Source organism: Mus caroli, unplaced genomic scaffold, assembly GCF_978045245.1.
Source record: "Mus caroli unplaced genomic scaffold, Mus_caroli_1 scaffold_12, whole genome shotgun sequence".
In the NCBI taxonomy this organism is placed as follows: Eukaryota; Metazoa; Chordata; class Mammalia; order Rodentia; family Muridae; genus Mus; species Mus caroli.
This window is the reverse complement of record NW_028227267.1, coordinates 24,767,994-24,791,220: the sequence shown is the minus strand read 5'-3', so window position 1 is coordinate 24,791,220 and position 23,227 is coordinate 24,767,994. Positions and strand designations below refer to the sequence as shown.

General features: G+C 37.7%; 1 protein-coding gene across 2 annotated transcripts in view; it reads left to right on the top strand.

Moving 5' to 3' along the window:
• The window catches only part of Ankrd28 (ankyrin repeat domain 28), a 139,188-nt gene that overhangs the window by 8,327 nt on the left and 107,634 nt on the right, over positions 1-23,227 (top strand). The gene's annotated exons all lie outside the window — the stretch shown is intronic.

The window sequence follows — 23,227 nt, the reverse complement described above, 5'->3', positions numbered from 1 at the left end:
ATTGGAATACAAGATTTCAAAATATTCCTAAGGACTATCACTGGTATTCTTTTTAAAAGCTACTCTTTCCTTTTATTAATTTGGGTCATGTATCTTTGCTTAAATAAGGGTTTGTTAATCTTGTTTAAGTTCTCAAATAGTGAGCCTTTTGTTTTTATTGGTCCTTTTTATTGTTGCTTTAATCTCCATTTTATTTCTCTCCTTGATTTTCTTTCCTTCTAGTTTTAGATTTTGTTTTTCCTAGACTATGTGATAAATCATTAGGTTATTCTAATGAGATATTGGGGTTTTTGATATGTGCACTCTTAGCTATAAATTTCCCCCTAAAACAGCTTTTGCTGTATCTCACCTGCTTTAATATGTTCTCATTTTTATTGGATTGTAAGATATTTTTAATTTCTCTCAATTTCTTTAAAAATTTGTAGGTTCATTTCTCTGTATGTTTGTATATTTTCTGTAGTTCCACTTGGTATTGGTTTCATTTTGATTTGGAGAGGTAAAAGAAAGTACTTCAATATTTTTGTATTTGCTAATATTTGTTTTTATATCCTAAAATGTAATCAGTTTTGGAGACAGTGTCATAGGTGGGCAAGAGCAGTATGTATGCTGTAACTCTTGAATGGGATATTCTATAGGTGTTACTAAAGCCATATGATAATATGGTATAGTTTAACTCAAAAGTTTCTTGGTTGATTTTTTTTTTTTGTCTAGATAATCTGTCATGAGAGAGGAGTATTAAAATCATGTCTTATAATATGTAGACAAGTAGTGTTTGATGAAATTGAGTGCAAATTTTGATGTTTACAGTCATAGCTGGACAAATAGCTGCCTAATGCTCAGTGATTTTCTTGCTTTTAATTTTTAATATACAAATATAACCTATTCCTGCTTACTCTTGGGTTCTCTGTTTGCTTGCGATGCATGCCCTGGTAAGGTGATTTTCTTGAACACAGTTGGCTTTTGTTTTTTTAACCAAACATATATGCTTTAGACCAAACCCGTTTATTTATGTGTTTCAATTGAAAGATTAAACCTTGCCTCTAGGGTTATTAAATCATATGCAGAGTTTTTCCGTATTCACTTTAGAGGTTTGCTGGTATATTGAGTTTCTTTATAATTCTCATTTGCTTATTTGTTTGCCTAGTGAGATTTTCCTCTTTCTTTGAGCCTTAGTGATTTGTCTTTCTGTCGTCCTCTTTGTGTAGTGTTGCTGGAAGTATACACTGCTGTTTTGGTAGTCATTAATTGCTTTTGCTTTATGCTCATTGTGCCTTTTTTTTTTATTCTTCAGATTTCAAAGATAATTTTGCTAGATAAAGAAATCGTGGTTGGCAGTCACTTTCAGGATGTAAATACATTAGCACATGCTCTTCTAGCCTTTAGGATTTCTATTGAGCATTTGTTATTTTGATAGGTCCATAGTAATAAAGAACGTACCTTCTGCCTTGAAACTTCAGCATCTTTTTTTTTTTTTTTTTTTGGGGGGGACTCTGAGCGTTGTAATTGTAAGATGGTTTGGGAGGATTTCTGGTCACTATTAGGGATTCCTAATGTGTCCTGTAGTTGGATGTTTCTCTTTCCTTAAACCTAAGAGTTTTCTGCTATAATTTCTCCTCTTCTCTTCCCTTCCCTTCTTTGGGGATAAGATGTTGCTATATAGCCTAGGCTGGCCTAGAACTCACTGTGGTGATCCTCCTGCTTCAGACTCCCAAGTACTGGGAATATAGGCATGTGCCATCACACCCAGCTTTAGAGCTTCCTTCCGTACCAAAGACTTGTATTCTTAATTATAGCCTAGAAATCTTAAAAGTTGTGGTGATAATACATTCCCTACACCGTTGCTGTCTGAATGTATTCTCAACCCTTTTCATCGGCTCTATTCTATTTATTGAGCTTTTCATTACTAGGGGCTCCCACACCCCAATTCTGTATGAATTTGCTGAATTAGGGTTGCTGAATTTCTTGTCCAAGTCATAAATTGACATTATTTGTTTATTTGAATTCTCTTTGAGGTCATTGATCATTTTAAAAATTATATTTTTTAAATGGCACACACATGTGAATGTGTTTGTGTGTGTTCCCAACATTCCAGCCATTTCCCTAGTTTTGAATTTGGTTATTGAAGATTTATTCCCTTTACGAAGAATTCTGATATCTTTCTTTTTCAAGTTGTTTTTCTACTGTGATTGTGCAGTTATTGGGATGTGTATCTCTTTAGTTTTATATGTTAGTGAGGAACCCTTTTTTGAGGACTCAATTCCCAGGACTCTTCAGAGAAGAAAGCTAGTGGTAGCTAAGAGCAGCAATACCCAAGCAAACCAAATATAGAAATACAATAAAAAATCAATTAAAGACTGCTATATCACTTAATCATAGAAAAAGAAAGAGCAATGTGGAATAAGCTATGAAATTAAAACTATGAAGGAAGAGTTAGTAAAAGAATGAAAAGAGGAGGAGGTTTAAAAATGAAGAAAAGAACAAGAGATAAAAATTTGATTACAAAGTAAACATTATTAGATGAGACGTAGAAGAAGCTGGAGAGGAGTGTTGGATCAGCGTAGCATGCCCAATGCTCTGGGGTTTAATCTCAAGGACTGTTAAAAAGAGCAACAAAACATAATAAAACAGAAAACGCTTTGTTTTGAATTTTAAAAAGTACTGAAAGTAATATAAAGAAAAAAGGTAAAAGAAAGAATTAGAGAAGGATTCTTTCTAGCTTCTATAAATCAATCTGCCAGATCTGGAGGAGGAACAGTTAGTGGTCATTCTTCTCCATTCTCACCACACTGGTTGGTGCTGTATGCAGGTACTCTAGATCAGCCCCCATGGTTCATTGTTAGCAACTGGGTCTCAGTTTAGATGTTTCCCTTCTGTGCTGACTCCAAAGAGCTTTGAGACCTATCGGGTGGCTCCCAAGTTGTGCCTATGGATGATAAACATCCAAACTGAGGGATACCTCCAAGTGCACGTGAGAATGAGGAAAACAGTAGTGAGAGCCACTTTGGAGACATTTTAGTTATCCCATCAGTCACAATGTATATTGGTGACTTCTTAAACATGGATATCACTTGTTTCATCCTGGACACTGTAACAATGAGTAAAATGAAAATAGAAAAAAAGAATCTTAGTTTCAACCAAGATTGTGTTATTGATACAGCCCTTCCATCCACAAATAAACATTTTTAAATTGTGATTCCCAAATTTGTGATTATGGACTTGAGTTTTTCTCTAAGCTCAGATCTCTCCAACATTTTCCTATTTGATCATTTCAGTCCATTACATTCACTCCAGATGTAACACAGTTTATTATTCCTTTGACGGACTGATTTTATTTTGCATCAGATTCTATAGCCAGAATTCTATAACAAGAATCTACTTGGAGAATTGTTGGGAGGAAATCTGGCCAGGCATTTGGGAGGTTGAGACAAGAGGATTGCTGCAAATTCAAGGACAGTCTGAGCCATGGTGAGTACCAGACCAACCAGGACTACATGGCAAGACCTGGTCTCAGTGACACCTCCCCAGTCCCCCAGTCAGAATGTTACCATATATGGTTCAAGCATAGGACACATGGAGTGTGAGGAAGTGACCGTGGTGGAGAGAGGGACCAGGTCATAGTGAGTCTGTGTTCTAGGGGTTTGGAACTTAATTCTGGGTTATCACTGAATTATCCAAAGCAGGCAACACAAGATTTGTATTTTGGATGAATTCTGGAGAATTGATAAAGTACAAGAATTGGTAGGCTGTTAAATGCATTTGAAATAAGGTTTGACCTTAGCCAGTAAGATGAATTTTATTTTGGAAATATTGAAGTTGGAACTTGTAAACATTGAAATGTCCTTGAATAAGCTGTTAAATATGAGACTGTTTCATAGAAGAGTGTTTGAGGTAGTAATCAAAGTAAATAAATTTATTTGAGAATGAGAAGGGCTCATGATCAAAGAGACTACAATGGAGAACATAGACTGGGTGGAGGAAAGGGAATTCTGAGAGGCCACAGGAGGTAGGAAAAAGCCTCTAGAGATTGCTTGTCACAGGTCAAAGGGAAAAGGCTTTGGCCAGTGGCACCTATATTCTCTTGGGCTTTGTTTAACTTAGGTATAAATTGCTCTGATTAAGAAACAATGTTTTAAAGTCGGGAAAATAGAAAAGCTCTATCTAACATGACCTTGGTTGAAAGTAGAGTTTTCCTTCCACTGCTTTCAGTTTAGACAAATAGTTACAGTACCTAAGACAGGGATTACCGTTGAGTGTCCGTCATGATCAAATACACTGTTGTAAGCTTTTCTAATGTACAATTAGATGTACATTGGGAGAGCCTAGTTAGACCCACAGACCAAGATCACTTCCACAGTTAACTAATACTTATTGCTTCTTCATGTGTGCATTTGATGGTGGCGGAGGTGGTGGAGGAGGAGGAGATAGGAAATTTAGTCCAAGTGTTGAGTGTTACTTTATTTCCTGCCTTGAATAATCCTATTTCCCATTTGTTGCCAGAACAGCTTTAGAAATGATGGGTTCATATCCTGAACTTCTGTCAGCTTGAGTAGATTCCAGCTCTGAGGTGGAGTTTTGGATTTAAGTAAGTGTGGAATAAAAATAAGTGTTGTGCTAACCCTATACTTTGGGAAGTTTATCTGTTGTAGTGTCCATATCCATCAATATAAGTCCTTGAACTATTTTCTAGGGATAACAGTTTCCCTTGATTTGTGTTATTTGTGTTTAAAACCTCATTTGTATGGTAGTCAACACTTCCAGTTCTTGTATATTGTTTTCTTTGTAATTCTTTTAATGGAAATGGATGTAATAAACACCCTGATTGTTGGATTAAAAAATAAATTCATGTCTGCTATCTGTTGGTCCTTGATACTGGGGCTACATCTATAAAGCAAGGTATCAGCTTTATGATGGAATGAAGTGAAATTAGATATGGACAGTTATTTTAGCCGTGAGTGGGAAACACTAAAGAGGTGGCTAATTACACCCAAGGGTGAAGTTGGGATGATTTCTTGAAATTTACTCTAATAGAATTTTACTTACTGGTGTTACTCTCACAGTTTGCCATTCTCCTCCCCTACCCCTCCTTGTTGTGGAGATTGAACACAGGTTCTTGGGTATTATATAAGTTCAACCCTCTCTTCTTTATTTTGGCTCAAGGAAATTAACATTCTTTCCCCCCCCCCAAATATATTCTTAATCTTATATTAACTGAAATTTAGAAAATTAATCCCTTATTTTTGTTTTTAATTCTTACCCCCTTCCTACATATTGTTCCCTATTAGTGTCTATATATACTATGTCTGTTAGCAATACTGTAATACTCAGGCAGGACAAAGAAACAGGTAGAAATGCTCATTATAGTTCTCAGATTAGCCTTGTTTATTCTGGTTTGTTTTGTATATAGCATAGGTTATCCTTAAACTTAAGATCCTTCTGCCTCAGCTGCTCCAAATGCAGAGATTGCAGGCATATTCTATCATGCTTCTTAGCCAGAATTCAGTTTATTACTTAAATGTGCTATGTACTGACTGTAGTACAACTTTAAAAGTACAACCTACTTCAGTAACTAGTGAAAACAGTTTTCATTGTCATATATCATATTTGAGTATTTTCATTTGTGAAAAGGTCTTTTTTAAAAAAATGTATTGATTCTTTGTTAATTTTACATCATGCACCCCAATCCCAATCATCTTCCCATCCCCCCAACCTTGTAACCTCCCCCTAAAAAGCAAATTAAAAATAAACAAAACATCACATGCAAGCTGCAGTGTGTCCCAGTGTGTCCCATCACCCTTTTAGCCACACATCTTTACTTGCAAATGATCATTACAATGAGTCATTGGTCTGTTTCAAGGCCTCTGGTTCCTGCTATGCTATCAATACTTGATCCTCCTGAGGGCTCCTCTAGGATATCCTGGTGTTGCACTGGGTCTGCAGAACCAGCTAATACCATTCCTTCTAGCTTTGGGTTTAGCTTGCTTTTCTCTTTCTAACTCTTAAGGTAGAAATTTGTTTGAAATTTTTCATATTTAGTTATAAATTGCCTTCTATAAACATTGTTAATTGTATCTTAAGCTTGTGCTATGTTTTATTTTTATCCAACCTAAAATATATTCTGAGTTACTTTGTGATGCCATTTTTGACCCTAGTTTTTTTTTTTTTTGTTTGTTTTGTTTTTGATTTTCAAATATTGTTTGGTTTTTATTTCTATGTCACCTACATTATGATTGGAGATGTTTTTTGTATCACTGACATGGTTTGGAAAATGGTCTATGGGACTTAACAAGCATTTGTTTGCGTTTTGGTATTGTTGGATTCTTTCAGGTGTCTTTTGGGTTAGATTAGTTGGTAGTGACTTTCAAATCCTCATTATCTTTTCTAATTTCCTGCCTATACTTTTATTATTGCGGACAAGAGTGACATCTGCCTATAGTCTTTAACTTGGCAATTTCATCTATCATTTCTTTAAAAAAATGTTACCTATTTGGGGATTTTTAATTAAGTGCATACATTTATATTTGAACCTTTCTGCTTAATTGAGTTTTAATAGTATAAAATACCTTTGTCGCCTTAAAAAAAAACTTTACATTTTATTTTCAGTGATTGTTTCTTAGCACTGTTTTTATGATGAGTTTGAATCTGAAGTGTCTCTTCTAGGACTGTAATCAATGATTTGGTATTGCTGTGTGGGTGGTGCGTTTTGAGACAGGGCCTCACCAAGAGCTCACATTGGTCTGGAACCTAGTGGTCTTCCTGTTTTCAGCTTCCTCAGTACTTGGATTCCTGAGTGTAATGGGTATTTCTTTCTAGAATACAGTCAAACAATCTGTCTTTTAAAAAAAATCTTGTGTGTATATCTATGGTGCATCTTTGGTATGCATATGCTTGTCACATGGTTTACCTGTGGAGGTCAGAGGACAGTTTTGGGATCTATACTTTTCATCTATTGTGAGATCTGGAGTTGGGACTCAACAATCAGGTTTGTGACACAAGTGCTGTGTCATTATACTGGCCCTCATGTAATTAAACCTCTTTAAAAGAAGTGCTTAATCCATTTATTTTAAAAATTTTCAGTTTTTAAGTGTATGTGTATATATGTGTCTCTGTGTGGGTATGTGTTTGTGAGTGATGGTGTGCCCAAAGTATGTGTGTCTATGAGCTACCAGGTATGGGTGCTGGGAACCAGACTTGGCTCCTCTGCAAGCGAAGTGTGACCTCTTAACCAGTGAACTTTATCTTCAGACTTAATCCTTTTATCTTTTAATTCCCGTGTGATAGCTCTTCCTATTTTATCATTTGTGATCTCTTTGATTTTCAAAAACTATTTTTGTCTTTTTGTTGCATGTATTAAGCACTTGTCTTATTTATTGCCGTGTACTACATATGAGTGCTATCAATGTCTCAGTGTAGCTAACTCATTTCCTCTCCTCTTCTTAGTGCTAGCATTGTTATATATGTTATGTTCATTAATAATAACCTCATGGCAGTCTTTTAATTATTTCTTTCAATAGCATATACCAATTTAAAGAGTAAGGCAAGATTAATAATATTTTTATTAACCTATAATCTTTATTCTTAGATTCAAGTTAACTACCAACTGTCATTCTTTTTTCATTAATACGGCTTTTATTATATAACTCCCCTTTTCTTTGTTGTTTCCGTATGTATATACATCTTTATATAAAAGCCCAATAGTGCACTTATATTTCTTTCCTTCAATACACTTTTACATTAGAGAGAGAATAAAAATAGGATGTACTATTTACACTTTTTCTTTATTTGCAGTAGTCTTTGGCAGTTTTGCATTTTCTTCATATGAATTCCAGCTACTACCGGGCTTCATCCTGAAGAATTTCCTTTAGTATTTGACTTTTTATCCCTGAGCCCGTAAGGAACATTTTTTCATTCAAATCACCAACTTTCACTCCTGGGCCCCGTAGGCCTATGGCCATCTCAGAATGCAGTGAGGCCAACTTCCAAACTTTCCATAGTCTCTAACAGTCTCCGCATTTCAAACAGTCAGAAGTTTCGTGAGACTCCGGGCTCATTATCCCTTTATTTGAACTTTGAGGAAAAGACTTTGTTTAGAGAAGCTGTAGAAAGATAATCTCTCCCTTTCTCTGTTATTTCCTTAGTATTTTGGCTAATTTCATCCAGATAGTTACTTGAAGGCATAAATATTTAGAGATTTGGGAGTTGTGGGGAATGGCTCAGGAGGTACAGTGTTTGCCTTGCAAACATGAAGATCTCAGTTCTATCTCCAGAACACATGTAAAAGTGCCAGTTATGGTTAGGGCTTGCTGGCCAGCAAGATTGACAAGGAAGTGGTACTTGATGTCCATTCACTAGTTTTTATCCATACAAATGTTCAAGAGGCATTGCTTTGCTTCTAAGGAAAAACTGGTCAGAAAATTGATTAATTCCTAGTTTGTACTGCCAGTTCTTCATGTCTAAACTGAAAGGGAGAAACATCCCCCTTCTAGTCTTGTCAGATTCTGTTAACAGTATGTGTCAAAGGTATTTATTTGCACCACCATCTACTTTGAGTGTTTTCTGCAGAAGACCTTATCCTGGACTGCCCTAATGGCCAGAAGTTGGTTTTGTGTAAACTTTACTGGCTTTGGAGTTTACCATTCTGCTTTTTTGTTTTTGACTAATAAAAGTTAGACTTGAAGCAGTGGGGACTTTGCTCAGTCCTGAGCTTAAACTTTATTATATCAGAAAGGGAGGTAGGTCAAATTTTGCCCAGCACCAAATACATAACAAAGAAATTTGAATTTAAGCACATAATTATGACATGATCTTCCTACATGTAAATCAAAATAACATTTTCACCTATTACATTCAGTACTTTAAAGACATGTCTATGGAACATACTAAGAACATAGAGAAATAGAGCCTATTGTTTTATTTCCCAGTAGCCTTATCTGAAATGATATTTCTTTGATACATGTTTATATGGGCTGGGGCTTCCATACACCATTATCATTTATAACAATGTTTTACATACAGTGACATTCAGATAAAGGTGGATGGATGAATGCTACGATCCAGCACCTGTATTTTTTAAAAATACCTTGGTCTCAAGGTTAGATGAACTTGTCTTCCCTCTGTGGCTTAATAATGCGCCTAAGAAGCACATGATAAATACTGTCTTTACTGAAAGATCACTGTTAAATGTTGACTCACTTGGAATTAGTAGCCTGACTGAATTTCCTAGAAGGAAGACTTAGTCACTGTTACTGAAATAGTGCTTATATGTAGGAACCCAAACATAATTGTTCTCCATCATCTGATAATTAAGTTTAGGAGAGGTGGACAGATGGAGTTAAAATGAGTTTATTCACTTAAAAATGTGTGTGTGTGTGTTGTCTGCTGGTATGTAAGAGTACTACATGTGTGCCTGGTGCCTACAGAGGCCAGAAAAGGGTGTTAGGTGCTCTAGAACTGCAGTTACAGACAGTTGTGAGACACCATGTAAGCGTTGGGAACTGAACCTGGGTCTTCTGCGAGCGTAGCAAGAGCTCTGAGCTACCTAGTCCCGCTTTGTTTTCTTGTTAAAAAGGTGAAGTCAAATCTTACAGACAGTTTACATCAAGAACACTTCCCAGTTTTTTCTTTTTTCCCCCCTCTTGCTTATTTTTCGCAATATGTGGGAGCATTCTTTGATTGTTAAAAAGTGGGAGAGGAAAAAGTGCTACTGCCATCTATTGGATAGAGGCCAGAAATGTGGTTCAGATTTTGCAGTGATTGGGACAGTTCCTTAATGGGACAGCTCCTTTTAATAAAGAACCATCTGCCCGGGTAGTGGTGGCACACACCTTTAATCCCAGTATTTGGGAGGCAGAGGCAGGCGGATTTCTGAGTTTGAGACCAGCCTGGTCTATACAGTACAGCCAGGACTACACAGAGAAACCCTATCTCAGAAAAAACAACATCAAAACAAAAAAACCAAACCAAACAAACAAACAAAAAAGGAACCATCTGGGGAAACAGTTCATGTACAGTACTTGCTGCATAAACATGATTTTAGCTCCCCAGTACCATATAAAAGCCAGGTATGATGATATGTGTCTGTAACCCAGTGCTAAGGGTCAAGTGCTTCTGGCCAACTAGTCTGACCAAAATAGTAAGTTAGGTTTAGTGATAATCTTTTCTTAAAAAGTAAGGTAGAAGAGTCTAGAGTATTAGCTCAGCGGTTAAGAACACTTCCTGCTCTTGCAGAGGACTTGAGCTCAGTTCCTAGCACCCATGTCTAGCACCTCACGGCCACTTACAACTCCAGCTCCAAGTGGTCCAACACTATTAACTGGCCTTCATGGGCACCCTTGCACACACAATCCATACAAATACACATATATACACAAATAATAATAAAAATCTTAAAGAATGGCAACTAAGATTTCACATTACAGCATCTGCAGTGATCCCACAAGTTTGCATTCTGGGCTGCTATCCAAAGGTGAAGAATAGGTTAAATAATATGAAAGGTTGGGTTGTTGAGTTACAGATAGAAAACACCACCTCAGACATAGTTAGAGATGCTTATGTCAGACAGTAAGATGGACTTTCATTATAAAGTTACTAATAGCAATTGCCTAAATAATATGGTTGGTTTCCACACAACCTTGCATATTTAGTGATAAGGCATCAAACACCCCAAGTAGGATATCCTTTTGTGCTTATTGTTGGAATTCACCTCGTACATCCCACACAGATGAGTGCAATAACACAGACACACACACACACACACACACACACAGACACACACACACACAGACACACACACACTCGCCCCACATGAGTGGGGGTGGGAAGGACCACCTGATTTAAAATTGGGTATTGCTGAGGTGAGAAACCTTTCTCTAAAACAATCTGCTTGTCAGCACAGTGTGCATCTTGACTATGTGTGCATTCATGGGTACATAGAAGTTTTTGGTCCTGAGTAGAATTACACTGTGGTTTATTATATCGGAGGAATGCAGGTTTAACCCATCAGTAGGTAAAGGTGCACAGGTATGGGTCCAGGAAACTTACAGGCACAAGGCATCAGTTGTCCTCTTTCTATAAAGTTAATGTAGTCAATGAATAGTTACTTCTCCCAACAGTGATGTAAGACAAAACTTGCCGAGGTTCACTAGCCAGTAATACTCACCTGAACTTTGGTGTGCAGTGATTTTATTGGGTAATCAGTCATAGGTAGGGTCAGCCATCTATGTGACTGATCTTAATCTTTATCTTCTTCATGTAAATCAGATGCTGTGTGGCCTAAAGTTCTGAACGTAAATCTTGTTGTTTAGACTTAGGCCTAGACAAAGGCCTGAGCTTTTTCTGTTTTGTTTTTTTTTGTTTTAGCAAGCAGGTTATTCCAAGGGTTTAGATTTTACCTTCAAGATTAGTAAGAATTATTAGTAAGATTATTGGCTATAATAATAATATTTTTATTTAAATAATACATGTTATAATAATAGATAACATGTGTTATATATTATACATAATATATAAAATAAATAACACATATATAAATAAAATTATTTTATAGCTAGCTGACTACTTCTCATAGGCTAGTTGAAGATCTATTAATGGATTAAGATTACTTTGTACCCACTTATCTGTTGCTTACAGGACTTATTCTCCATTGAAAGCAGTGGTTTAAAAGCATGCTCCATGAACCCCTAGTCCATTTCACTCTGGAGTTTATTGAATTATACAAATCTTCTAATTATTGATACTTTTCCTTATATACAGTATCACCTTCCCCCCCAAAAACTGACATACTTGCTAATGTCAATAACCAGAAAGTCTGTAAATACTGTAAAGTTAGGCTTAGGTGGCCAGTAGTCAATTATAATTTCTGTTTAAAAGTTCTAATGTTTTGATAGTAAAAAATACTGATAAGGAACATTTCTTGAAGTGATAAATTTCCTTTTTTTCTTTTCAATGGAATTTCTGAGTCTGGATAAATATGATTTATCAGTTATTCTTTCAAGTAAAAATATAATCAATCAATCTTTCCTTCCTCTCTCTCTCTCTCTCTCTCTCTCTCTCTCTCTCTCTCTCCCTCCCTCCCTCTCTCCCTCTCTCCCTCTCTCCCTCTCTCCCTCTCTCCCTCTCTCCCTCTCTCCCTCTTCTTTCTTTAATCCAGTTAGGTAAGCAACTCACAAGGCACTTCTCTTGAAGTACATAACTGTGTTTTATTTACCATATACCCAAGAGTTAAATGTAATCAAATTCCACCATGTGGCCATGAGCCACCATGTGGTCCTTTGAATGAGAATAGCCTCCAAAGGCTCATATGCTTAGGCCACAGGCAGTGGAACTGTTTGGGAAGGATTAGGAAGTATGGCTTTGAGGGAAGATGTGTGCTGGAGGGGACAGGGTATTGATGTTGAGATTTCAGAGACCTACTTCAGGTCCTGCAATCTCTCCCTGCCTGTGGATCAGGATGTAAAGTTCTCAGCTCTAGTACTTCGCCTGTTTGTTTCCCACCATGATGATCATGGACTAACCCTCTAAAACTGTAAGCAAGTCCCCAATTAAATGCTTTCCTTTATAAAAGTTACCTCGGTCATAGTGTTTTCACAGCAATAGAACAGTAACTAAAACACATCACCTTGATACTTAACAAGACACATGGTGAGCACCACAACTTTCAAACCACCAATACAAATGTCAGCGTACAGGAAGCATATAAAAGGACTGCCACCTGCTCTGCTCTGGACTGATACAAGAACACCACCACCACCAAGATGTCTCTTTGTCCATTGCTGGGGGGATGTGGGGGTTCCTCTGTAGGTTTGAATGAGTTACTATTGTTGTTGTTGCTATTTTGTTTTGTTTTTCTTTTTGTGTTTTTGAGACAGGATTTCTCTGTGTATCCCTGATCATCCTGGAATTTTCTCTGTGGACCACACTGGCCTCAAAGTCAAGAGATTCACCTGACTCTGCTTTAAAGGTGTACATCTCCTCTTGAATTTTTACATACTTCTTTCTTTTTTTTTCTTCAGTTTTTAAAATCTATTTGGAAAATTAAACATGATAGAAGTAGAAAAAAAAATCTCTTATGACGTCCTCTATGAAAGGAAATTGTGACAGGTTCCTGATTAGACAGAAACCATCCCATCTCCAAGGGACTATTATGTAACAGGAGGAATTTCTTTTCTGGTCCAGTCTATTTGGAGTTCTGTAGACCTCTTGTATGTTCATGGGCATCTCTTTCTTTAGGTTAGGGATGTTTTCTTCTATAATTTTGTTGAAGATATTTACTGGCCCTTTCAATCTTCACTCTCTTCTATACTTATTATCCTTAGGTTTGGTCTTCTCATTTTGTCCTGGATTTTCTGGATATTTGGGTTAGGAACTTTTTGCATTTTGCATTTTCTTTGACTGTTGTGTCAATGTTTTCTATGGTATCTTCTGCACCTGAGATTGTCTCTTCTATCTCTTGTATTATGTTGGTGATGCTTGCGTCTGTGATTCCTGATCTCTTTCCTAGGTTTTCTATCTCCAGGGTTGTCTCCCTTTGTGATTTCTTTATTGTTTTTAGTTCCATTTTTAGATTTTGGATGTTTTTGTTAGTTTCCTTTGCCTGTTTGATTGTGTTTTCCTGTAATTCTTTAAGGGATTTTTGTATTTTTCTCTTTAAGGGCTTCTAGCTGTTTACCTGTGTTCTCCTATATTTCTTCAAGGGAGTTATTTATGTCCTTCTTAAAGTCCTCTATCATCATCATTAGATGTGGTTTTAAATCAGAGTCTTGCTTTTCTGCTGTGTTGGGGTATCCAGGGCTCGCTGTGGTGGGAGAACTGAGTTATGATTCCAAGTAACCTTGGTTTCTGTTGCTTATGTTCTTGCCCTCGCCTCTTGCCATCTGGTTATCTGTGGTGTTAGCTGGTCTTGCTGTCTCTTAACTGTGGCCTGTCCCTCCTGCAAGCCTGTGTTTCAGAACTCCTGGGAGACCAGTTCTCACTGGAAGGAATTTGGGTATGGAGAGCTGTAGGACAGGGTCAGCTCTGGGGTGCAGATGGAAATGGGAAGGATCCTATCCCATGCTATTTCTTGGTTCCTGTGTCCTGATGGCTCTGAGCAGGTCCCTCTTGGGCCAGGAATTTGAGCAGAAATGCTGGTCTTACCTGTGCTCACAGGTGTTTCTGCACTCCTGGAAGACCAGCTCTCTCATGAAGGTATTTGGGTATTTGGGTATGGAGTGCTGTGGCAGGGGATCAGCTCCCAGTGCAGATGGAAATCAGAAGGATCCCTCCTTACATATTTCTGGTCTTCATACAATTAATCAGTTTTGCCTTGATTTAGAATACTGCTGTTATTCCTTTGAAAAGAAAAGGGTAAGTTTGGTCTGGTTTTAAGTGAGACTTTAAGAAATATCTATACAGCCATTGAAAAAGTATAGTCTATAAAGCTATGAAGAATTCTGTATTGGTCAGGGTCTTTAGCGGTACAGAACTGCTAGAATGAACCTAAGTATTAAAAGAGGATTTGTTAAAGACTTACAAGCTGTAGTCTAGCTACTCTTCCTAGTAGAAAGGCCAAGAATCTGGTGGTTTTATTCTTCAGTCCCCGAAGCTGAATATCTCAGCTAGATTCAAGTCTGGTTAGAGTCCCAAGGGAGTAGATTCTAACGCCAATGACAGAGTGAAGGCAAGCAAGCAAAAAGCACAAGACTTCGTAGTGGCCTTATAAGTGTGTTGCCACCTGAAGGTGTGGCCCAGATTTAGGGCAAATCTTCCCACTTCATATGATCCAATCAGGAAGACCCCAGTTGATGTGGTTTGCTAAGCTGAGTATCACATGGCTCTTCTTTGTTCTTCCTTTTCTCTTATGAAATAGGTTCTTTTCTGTGCTTTCATAAACTTTCTTCTTTTTCCTCTGTATATTATTCTTGTGTTTGCTGCAAGGCAGATTTCTTGTCATGAGTTGCTTTAGTTTGTGTTTGTCTTTAAAATATTCATGTTTTTCATAAATTCTGAGAGATAGCTTTTGGGCATAACAATCTTAGTCTACACTGTTTGCTTTGCTTTGAGGTATTGAAATATACCATTTTATGCTTTCTTGGCTTTTAGGGTTGCTAATGAGAGACTTAATACTATCCTGGTATGTTTCCCTTTGTGAGTTGGCATTTTCCTTACAACTTTTTGTTTGTTTGTTTGTTTGTTTGTTTGTTTTTCGAGACAGGGTTTCTCTGTGTAGCCCTGGCTGTCCTGGAACTCACTCTGTAGACCAGGCTGGCCTCGAACTCAGAAATCTGCCTGTCTCTGCCTCCCAAGTACTGGGATTAAAAAAGGCGTGCGCCACCACTGCCTGGCGGTTCCTTTCAACTTTTTAATATTATTTTCTTTACATATTTGACAGTTTGACTGCTGTGTTGTTTAGAGTTCTTTCATAGTCATACTCAAAATATCATTTGTTTGGATGTCCATATTTTTCTCTATATATTTTTTTTTTTTTTGGTTTTTCGAGACAGGGTTTCTCTGTGTAGCCCTGGCTGTCCTGGAACTCACTTTGTAGACCAGGCTGGCCTCGAACTCAGAAATTCGCCTGCCTCTGCCTCCCGAGTGCTGGGATTAAAGGCGTGCGCCACCACGTCCAGCTTCTATATTTTGTTCAATTATTTTTTGCTACAATTTTATGGACTATATTATCTGTGTCTTTAGATTACCTTAGACTCTTCTACTCCACAGAGTCTTAGGTGATTATCATGTCACCATTATCCCAGAGTTCCTGAAAGTTGTAGTCATACTTTTTTTCCTAACATGTGACCTTGACCCTCAGCCTTTAACTTTGTTTTGTCTGACCTTACCTTATCTCTTGATGATACTTTCCACTGTTTTTTATTTTAATTAATACTTCCATTTCCAGCATTTCTGTAATTCTTTTTCAGTCTTTATATTCTAAAAATTTCCTTCGTTTTTTTTCCCACAAAATTACTGACTAATTAATTCATCTGCTCTTGTCTAGGTACTGAAGTGATTTCTTCCTTTTCATCATCTGCTTCAGTCCTGGGAGTGGTCATTGATCCCTTTTGAAAATAGAGATTCCAAGTCTTTTTCTAGCACTTGAAAGATGTCATCTTTACTTTCCATTTGTAAGTGGATGGTTTCATTTGTGTGTTTGTGGCTCTTTATTATGTTTTGTACTTCTCTTGGGATGACTGGATAGCTTTCATTTTTTTCCCTTTTTTCTTGTTTTATGTGAATCTTCTTGGTGAGTTGTCTTTACTTAGATTTATGGTCACCTCTGTTATTTAATGGGGAAGCTAACTGCAGTAGCAAAATAATTTGACAGCATCCCCAGTGTGAGCTTGGACTAGGAGACACGTGTACTCACTTATGTTGCCTATAAGATTCAGAGGTACTAGAATACTGGTTGCGGGAAATGTAGTTTAAGTAGTAAAGTGAGAGAATGGGATAGGGAGAAGGAGAGAAAAGTATATGGCATAGCAGTAGGAGAAAATATATTATGTGCAGAGAAAGAAAAGGTCATTTGGGCTGAGGAGGATGGCTCAGTGTGTGTGCCACAATGAGAACCTAAGTTTGAATCCCTAGCATTCAAGTAAAGTCAGGCAGACCTTGAGGTTTGGTGGCCCATTGACCCAGATGAAATCTGAGTTTCAGTGAGAAACCCTATTTCAAAGGTAAAACATGATGGAGCAGGAGACCTGCCATCTTTATCAGCTTTCTGCATCCTCCTGCCACACACAAACCCAAGCAGATACCACATGTATTCACACATGGAAACGAATTAGAAAGGGCATCCATGAAAGCCGATTTGAGCAAGATGCAAGCTAAAACACTAACTGGACAATTAAAGTCAGAAACACAAAGTTTTAAAACTTTAAAATAAAGTGAAATAATCTTCCTAGTTGTGATGATGTCATTTCTGCCTCTCCTCTTTGACTGTCTTTTTTTTTTTTTTTTTTTTTTTTTGTAGAATTATCTGTGAAATGTTCAAGAGTCTTATGGTGAGGGGACTGTCCCTGTGGGAAGACTACTTATAGAATTTCTACGGTCACCCTGTCACCAATTACAACTTTGTCCCTGGTGTCTCTAGAATTGTGCTGTCCAGGTGTCTGCCCATATTACTTTGGTCAGTGGGAATTTATCCCAGCCCTGTCCATCACACTATACCAAATTCCCCAGGGTTCTTCCCTCGTTCTTTTGTAATGCATTCATCCAGGCAGTGAGGAAGGTTTTGGCAGCTTCTCCAGCCTTTGTCTCCACAGCCTCTGGACAATCTCTCAGCTCCCACACCACACTTCTGCCTCTGTCTTCAGAGCCTGCTCTGTTTCAGCAGTCTTTCCTCACAGGAGATCCAGGCTCTTGTTACATCCACATAGATTGGACAGTCCCCCCAGCTCAGCATTGTCACACTGCAGCCGAGTGAAAGGAGAGTTCCTCCTTTTAACTGATACCTCTGCCCCTGGCTTGGCTCCTGCTTTGTACCCAAACCCCACTTGGGCTTAATCCATTTTTTTTTTTTCTTTTTGCCATCAATAAGAAATTTACTTATTTAAAAAAAAATAAATGCTGTCATTGTCTAGAAAATTTTAACAGGCTTATTTATAATTCTTAAAAGGTTGAACTATTGAAATGTGTTCACCGAAACATTTTTCTTTCATGAATGCTTTATATAGCTTTATATTAAAAAGTCACATGCAAATGAAAAATGGAGAAACTGACAGTACCTGACTCTGCCCACTATGTTTCTATTGTAATCATATTCTTAGGTACCTTTTGACTCCATGGGGGGTGGGGGTGGGAGGTGAAAGCTAACATTCAAAACTACTGATAACAAGAAGAGGAAAACAGTGTGTGTGTGTGTGTATGTGTGTTTTGAGTTTGGTTTTTTTTTTGAGAATGAAATATTTCCCCTTTTAGTGAACTCAAACATCCTTGTCATATGCAGCATGCTAGCTAGAGGTCTTTTAGCATAGTTGTTACACGTTTGGCATGGATAGCATCCAAGTTGCTATCTTCCAAAAGGCCAACCTGGTAGGCCTCACTTGCCTCCTGCAAAGTACCAATAGCTGCACTCTGAAAGCACAGATCTGTTTTGAAGCTCTGAACAATTTCTGGCACCAGACGCTGGAAGGGGAGCTTGCGAATCAGAAAGTTCAGTGAACTTCTGATAGCAGCGTTTGATTTTACAGAGTACTATAGTACTAGCCTGTAAAGATGAAGTTTCTTCACCCCTCCAATAGAGGGCACACTTATTTGAGTGGCATTTGTAGCCAGTTGTTTGTTTCCTGGGTGCCCAAACTACCTGTGGATTTGTAAGCAATCTGCTTTGTAGGAACCATGATATAGGCACCTCCTCACTTACCCCACTTCTCCTTCGGCTCAGCAAGTGAGAGATGGCACTGGCGTTAGAGAGCAGCAGTGATGGCTGTGAACACAATTTCAGCTTGTTCTCTTATTGGACTAGATTCTTTCGCTGAGTTGCAGAGACAGCTGATAAGCAGCCTTCTTACATGGCAGTTCTAGCTTTACCATTTCTGTTTTGGATTACTGTATTTTTGTTTCTTTTGAGGTTGGTGTGTGTTTGTTTTTGTGTGTAGTTTGTTTTGTTTCTTTAGTTCTGTAAAGAGTTGCTGGAATCTTGATCCTGATCACATTGAATCTGTAGCTCCCCTTCACTAGTGTAGCTAGTTTTCACAGTATCAGTTCCGTATGTCACTTAGAACCTGAGCATGGGGGTGCTCTTCTCATCAAAGTGCCCGCAGGTTTTTAGTGTTTGAAAGTTGTCACTGTAGAAGTTTTCTGCTCATCTGCACATGTTTAATCCTAGGTTTTGTATTTTGAAGCTATTATGAATGATACTGTTTTCTGATTTCTGTCTCAGAAAGTTTATTATTGATACACAAGAAAACCATGGAAATTTTACCTTGATTGTTGAACTCAACTACTTTTGCTGAAAGAATGTTTAGAGCTAAAGGTTCTGATAGTCCTTAGGGTCTTTGAAATAAAATGTTATCCTGCAGGTAGGGATTTGACTGGTTGTGGGTTTTTGTTTGTTTTGTTTTGTTTTGAGACAAGGTCTCTCTGTGTAGCCCTGGTTGTCTTGGAACTCACTTTGTAGACCAGGCTGGCCTCAAATTCTGCAATCTGCCTGCCTCTGCCTCCCGAGTGCTGGGATCAAAGTCAGGTGCCATCCAGCTGGAATTCCATCCAGTTGGAATTTGTCTTACATTATATGTCTCTCCTGCTTCTTTCTCTCATCTTACTGCTTGAGCATGATGCTAAGATATGTGGAGAAAGTGGGCGGCCGCGCACACTCCTGGATTTGAGAAAACATACTTTAAAAAGTCTTCCCCATTTGCACCAACACTCATGCTTGTGCACACATGCACACACACACACACACAAGTGTGTGCCAAATTTAAAAAATACATATCTTTGGAAGCCCACTAATAAATCAATACTCGGTGACCATAGAGTAGAAAATAAGAAAAATATAGCCAGGCATGGTAAGTGTTTTGCACGCCTCTAATCCCAGCACCTGAGCGGCAGGAGCAGGAGGATCTCTTGAGTTTGAGGCCAGCCTGGTGTACAGAGCGAGTTCCAGGACAGTTCACCCTGTCTCGAAAAAAACAAAAACAAAAGTAAAATGTTTTGTAAAGCTAAAAATCATTTAGAGTAAATGTAGAAATTTTTCATGAACAAGACAAAGGGAAGGGATAGGGAAAAGAAGAAATACAGAAGCTAGAAGGGAGGTTAATAAAATGGGTTTAAAAAAAACCTGAAAATGTTATGAAGGATAAATGGAAAGAACAGCTTATTTGGAAGTTAGGAAAGTGCTAGATAAATGTAAGAAAGATTTATAAAAACTAATATAAAGGCTTAAAAATGATATCCAAAATACTAGTAGAGTATAGTAAACTTTAAAAAAAAAATAGACCTGGTAAAAGCAAAGATGAAATGCTGGGATAGCTTCTTTCCGGGTCCGCTCAGATTGGACTCTGGCGGGTAGATGCTGGGACAGGGACGGGTAAGTCAGCACGCTGGTGCCGAGTCAGTATTTTCCATGAGTCGTGTGCTTGTTTCCCCTCTGCCTCTGGGGAGCTGGTCCAGGTGAAGCTGGACACCTTTCTTCCCTGAGTCGCTCTTCTGCTTTTCTTGATTTCCCAGCTATCTTATTCCTCCCTTTATGAAGTTCTGACTCATTCTCTCCCTCACTTCTCCTTATAATCTTTATTACCTTTAACTGGGTCACATGAAAGTTTCTCATCCACCACCTATCTGTAAGTCTTGACTTTTTCAATTTTTTTTTAAGGATTTTTAGGTCTTTTTGTGCCCTAAAAGTATTATTATATAAAATTCAGGATGTGTGGAAAGGTATATATGAAACATGTATTTCACGTTTAGACTGTGATTTTATCCTTTAGCCTGTTACTATATAAATGTTTCAAAACTTGAAAATTTCAAATCTCTAAACACTTCCAGTCCCAAGCATTTTGAATAAGGAACATTCAGTCTGTACCACATTTTCTCCATCTATCCATTTATCGTTGCTGAGGATGACTTTTTGTGAGTAGTGCTAAACATAGCTCAGATATTGGCATACTGTATTCTCATACATATTCATTATACTACTTCATATATGTACCTTATGATATAACTGCTGGATCATATAACAGCTCCGTTTTAATTTCAAATATCTTCTAATCTTTTAAAATTTACTTGCATGTGTGAGAAAGGGGTCAGTGTTAGGTATTTTCCTCTGTTTTTGAGACAGGGTCTTTCACTGAGCCTGGTACTGAACTGGTCTTATCAATTAGGTAAGACTTGCTGGCCAGCAAACACCAGGAATCCTCCTATCTGTCTTCCTAGTGTTAAGATTAATAACAGGACATGAACCATTCTGTCTGGCTTTTTGCATGGTTGCTAGGATTCTGAACTCAGACCCTCAAGGTTGCTTAGCAAGTAAGTTATGGTATTTTTTATTGTTTTGGGTAAGTTTGATACTGTTTTGTTTTGTTTTAATAATAGTTCTGTTAGTATACAGTCCTATAAGCAGTGTGCAGAGGGTCTCTTTTCTGCACATTCTCACCACCACTTGTTTTTTTCTCTTTGGTAGTAGTGGTTATTTTTACCTACATGAGTGATAGTGGTTTAATTTGTCTGATTAAAAAAGACAATTTATATATGCAGTTTTGCCTGTATGGATGTCCATGTGAGGGTATCATTTCTTGGAGTTACAGACAGCTGTGAGCTGCTGCCGTGTAGGTGCTGGGAATCAAACCCAGGTCCTCTAAAAGAGCAATCAGTGCTCTTAACTGCTGAGCCATTTCTCCAGCCCCAATTTGCCGACTCTTAATGATGAGTTACTTTGGGCATCTTACATGTAGCTGATTGTCATTTGTATGCCTTCATCTCATGAATGTTCATATACTCATTTCGTTTTGCTTACTTTATTGGTTTCTTAATTTTGAGACAACCTCATTTATCTGAAACAGTTCTCCTGTCTTTGCTGTGTTAATATAGGAGAGTTTTTAAAAAGGAAATGATCCATAGATATGCATTGCTTACATAACTGAAGGACGATCTTTCTAGTCCGAATTTATATTCCACATAATAATCGATTTCCTTCCCACTTTTATAGCCTTCTTTCAAACTGTTGTCACTTCTTACTTGGATTATACAATACAGTAATTTTCTAATCATTGTACTCATATTAGCTACATGTCCTACATTATAACAAAGTACGTGGCAAAAGCACTTAGAAACTTATTTTAGCTTAGAGTTCCAGGGAATACAGCCTATCACAGTGTTCTCAACCTTCCTAATACTGCAACCCTTTAATACAGTGCCGCTATTTGTGTTGCTACTTCATGACTGTAATTTTGCTACTGTTTAAAATCTGATATCCAGGATATCTGATAGGCAGCCCCTTGGAAAGGATCAGTCCACAAGACCCCTCACCTCACCCCCCCCACCCCCACCCCCCACCCAAAGGGTTGAGACCCACAGGTCAGGAAACGCTGTCCTGTCAAGGTTGCCAAGGTGACCCGAGCTGGATGTGCTGCTCACGCTGATGTTTGGCTTGCTTTCTCCTTTGCATGCAGTGCAAGACCCCAACCCATGGGATGCTTGCTGCTCACAGTTTGGGAGGGTCTCAGAACCTCAGTTACCTTAGTCTAGAGAGTCCCTCATAGAGAAGCCCACTCAAGGTTAACCGTGGCAGTAGTCTTTTCCAGTCACACCCTACTGTTTAGTTTTGTTGTCAAACCAGTCAGGATGTACTTGGGAATGTTTTCTCTCAAGTTGAAAAATTAAAGTCAAATATATTCAGTAGAAACTTAAGTTCTTATTGCCTGGAATAAACAGGTTCGGTAGTTTACCTTTTTTTTTTTTCTCTTAAAGAATAAAATCATTCCATATAAAAGTAGAGCTGTACCCTTAATTTTCCATAAGTAACCACCTTGAAAGTAGCATATAGGGCTGGAGAGACAGCTTAGCAGTTAAAAACACCGTCTGCTCTTCCAGAGGACCCAGGTTCAATTCCTAGTGCTCACGTGGCAGCTCCCAACTGTCTATATAACTCCAGTTCAGGGAACCTAACAACCTCACCCAGACATACATGCAAACAGAACACCAATGTATATAAAATTAATCATTAAAAAAAGAATGTAGCTTATATCATTGATTATTTTTCTGTAAACGCTGTATCTATATAGCAATATAACAAACAATATATACTATCACTTTTATTTACCAAAAGGTAAGATATACCTTGTCTGTTCTAATACTTTTTAAATTTACCTGTTATTGTTTGCTACAGTTGCTGTTTATCTCATGCAGATAAACCAGTTTATTGCCCTATGTTCACATTATATGCATGTAATTACACAATGTTCAATTTTGAGCAAATTGTGCTGTGATAGAAATTTTAGTATGTCATTTTATCTTCAGTGTTTCTGAGATTGATAGAAGGAAGCAAAATTACTGGGAACTCTCTCTCCCCTACCCCCATTCCCTCCCTCTCTATATATATATGCTCCCACATACATAGAAAGATATGTTTATGTTTTTTACTATATTTTTCAACGTGTAGCAATTATATTGCTGCAGGTAATTGTTAATTTCTCTTTACTTCCAAATTTGTTAGGAAGTATTTTAAATTTACAATCTGCTATGTGTGTATCAAGTGCTACGCTGCTGTAATTTGTATTTTCCACATTCCTGGTAGGCTATGTTTTGAAATGTTTCCTTTTGA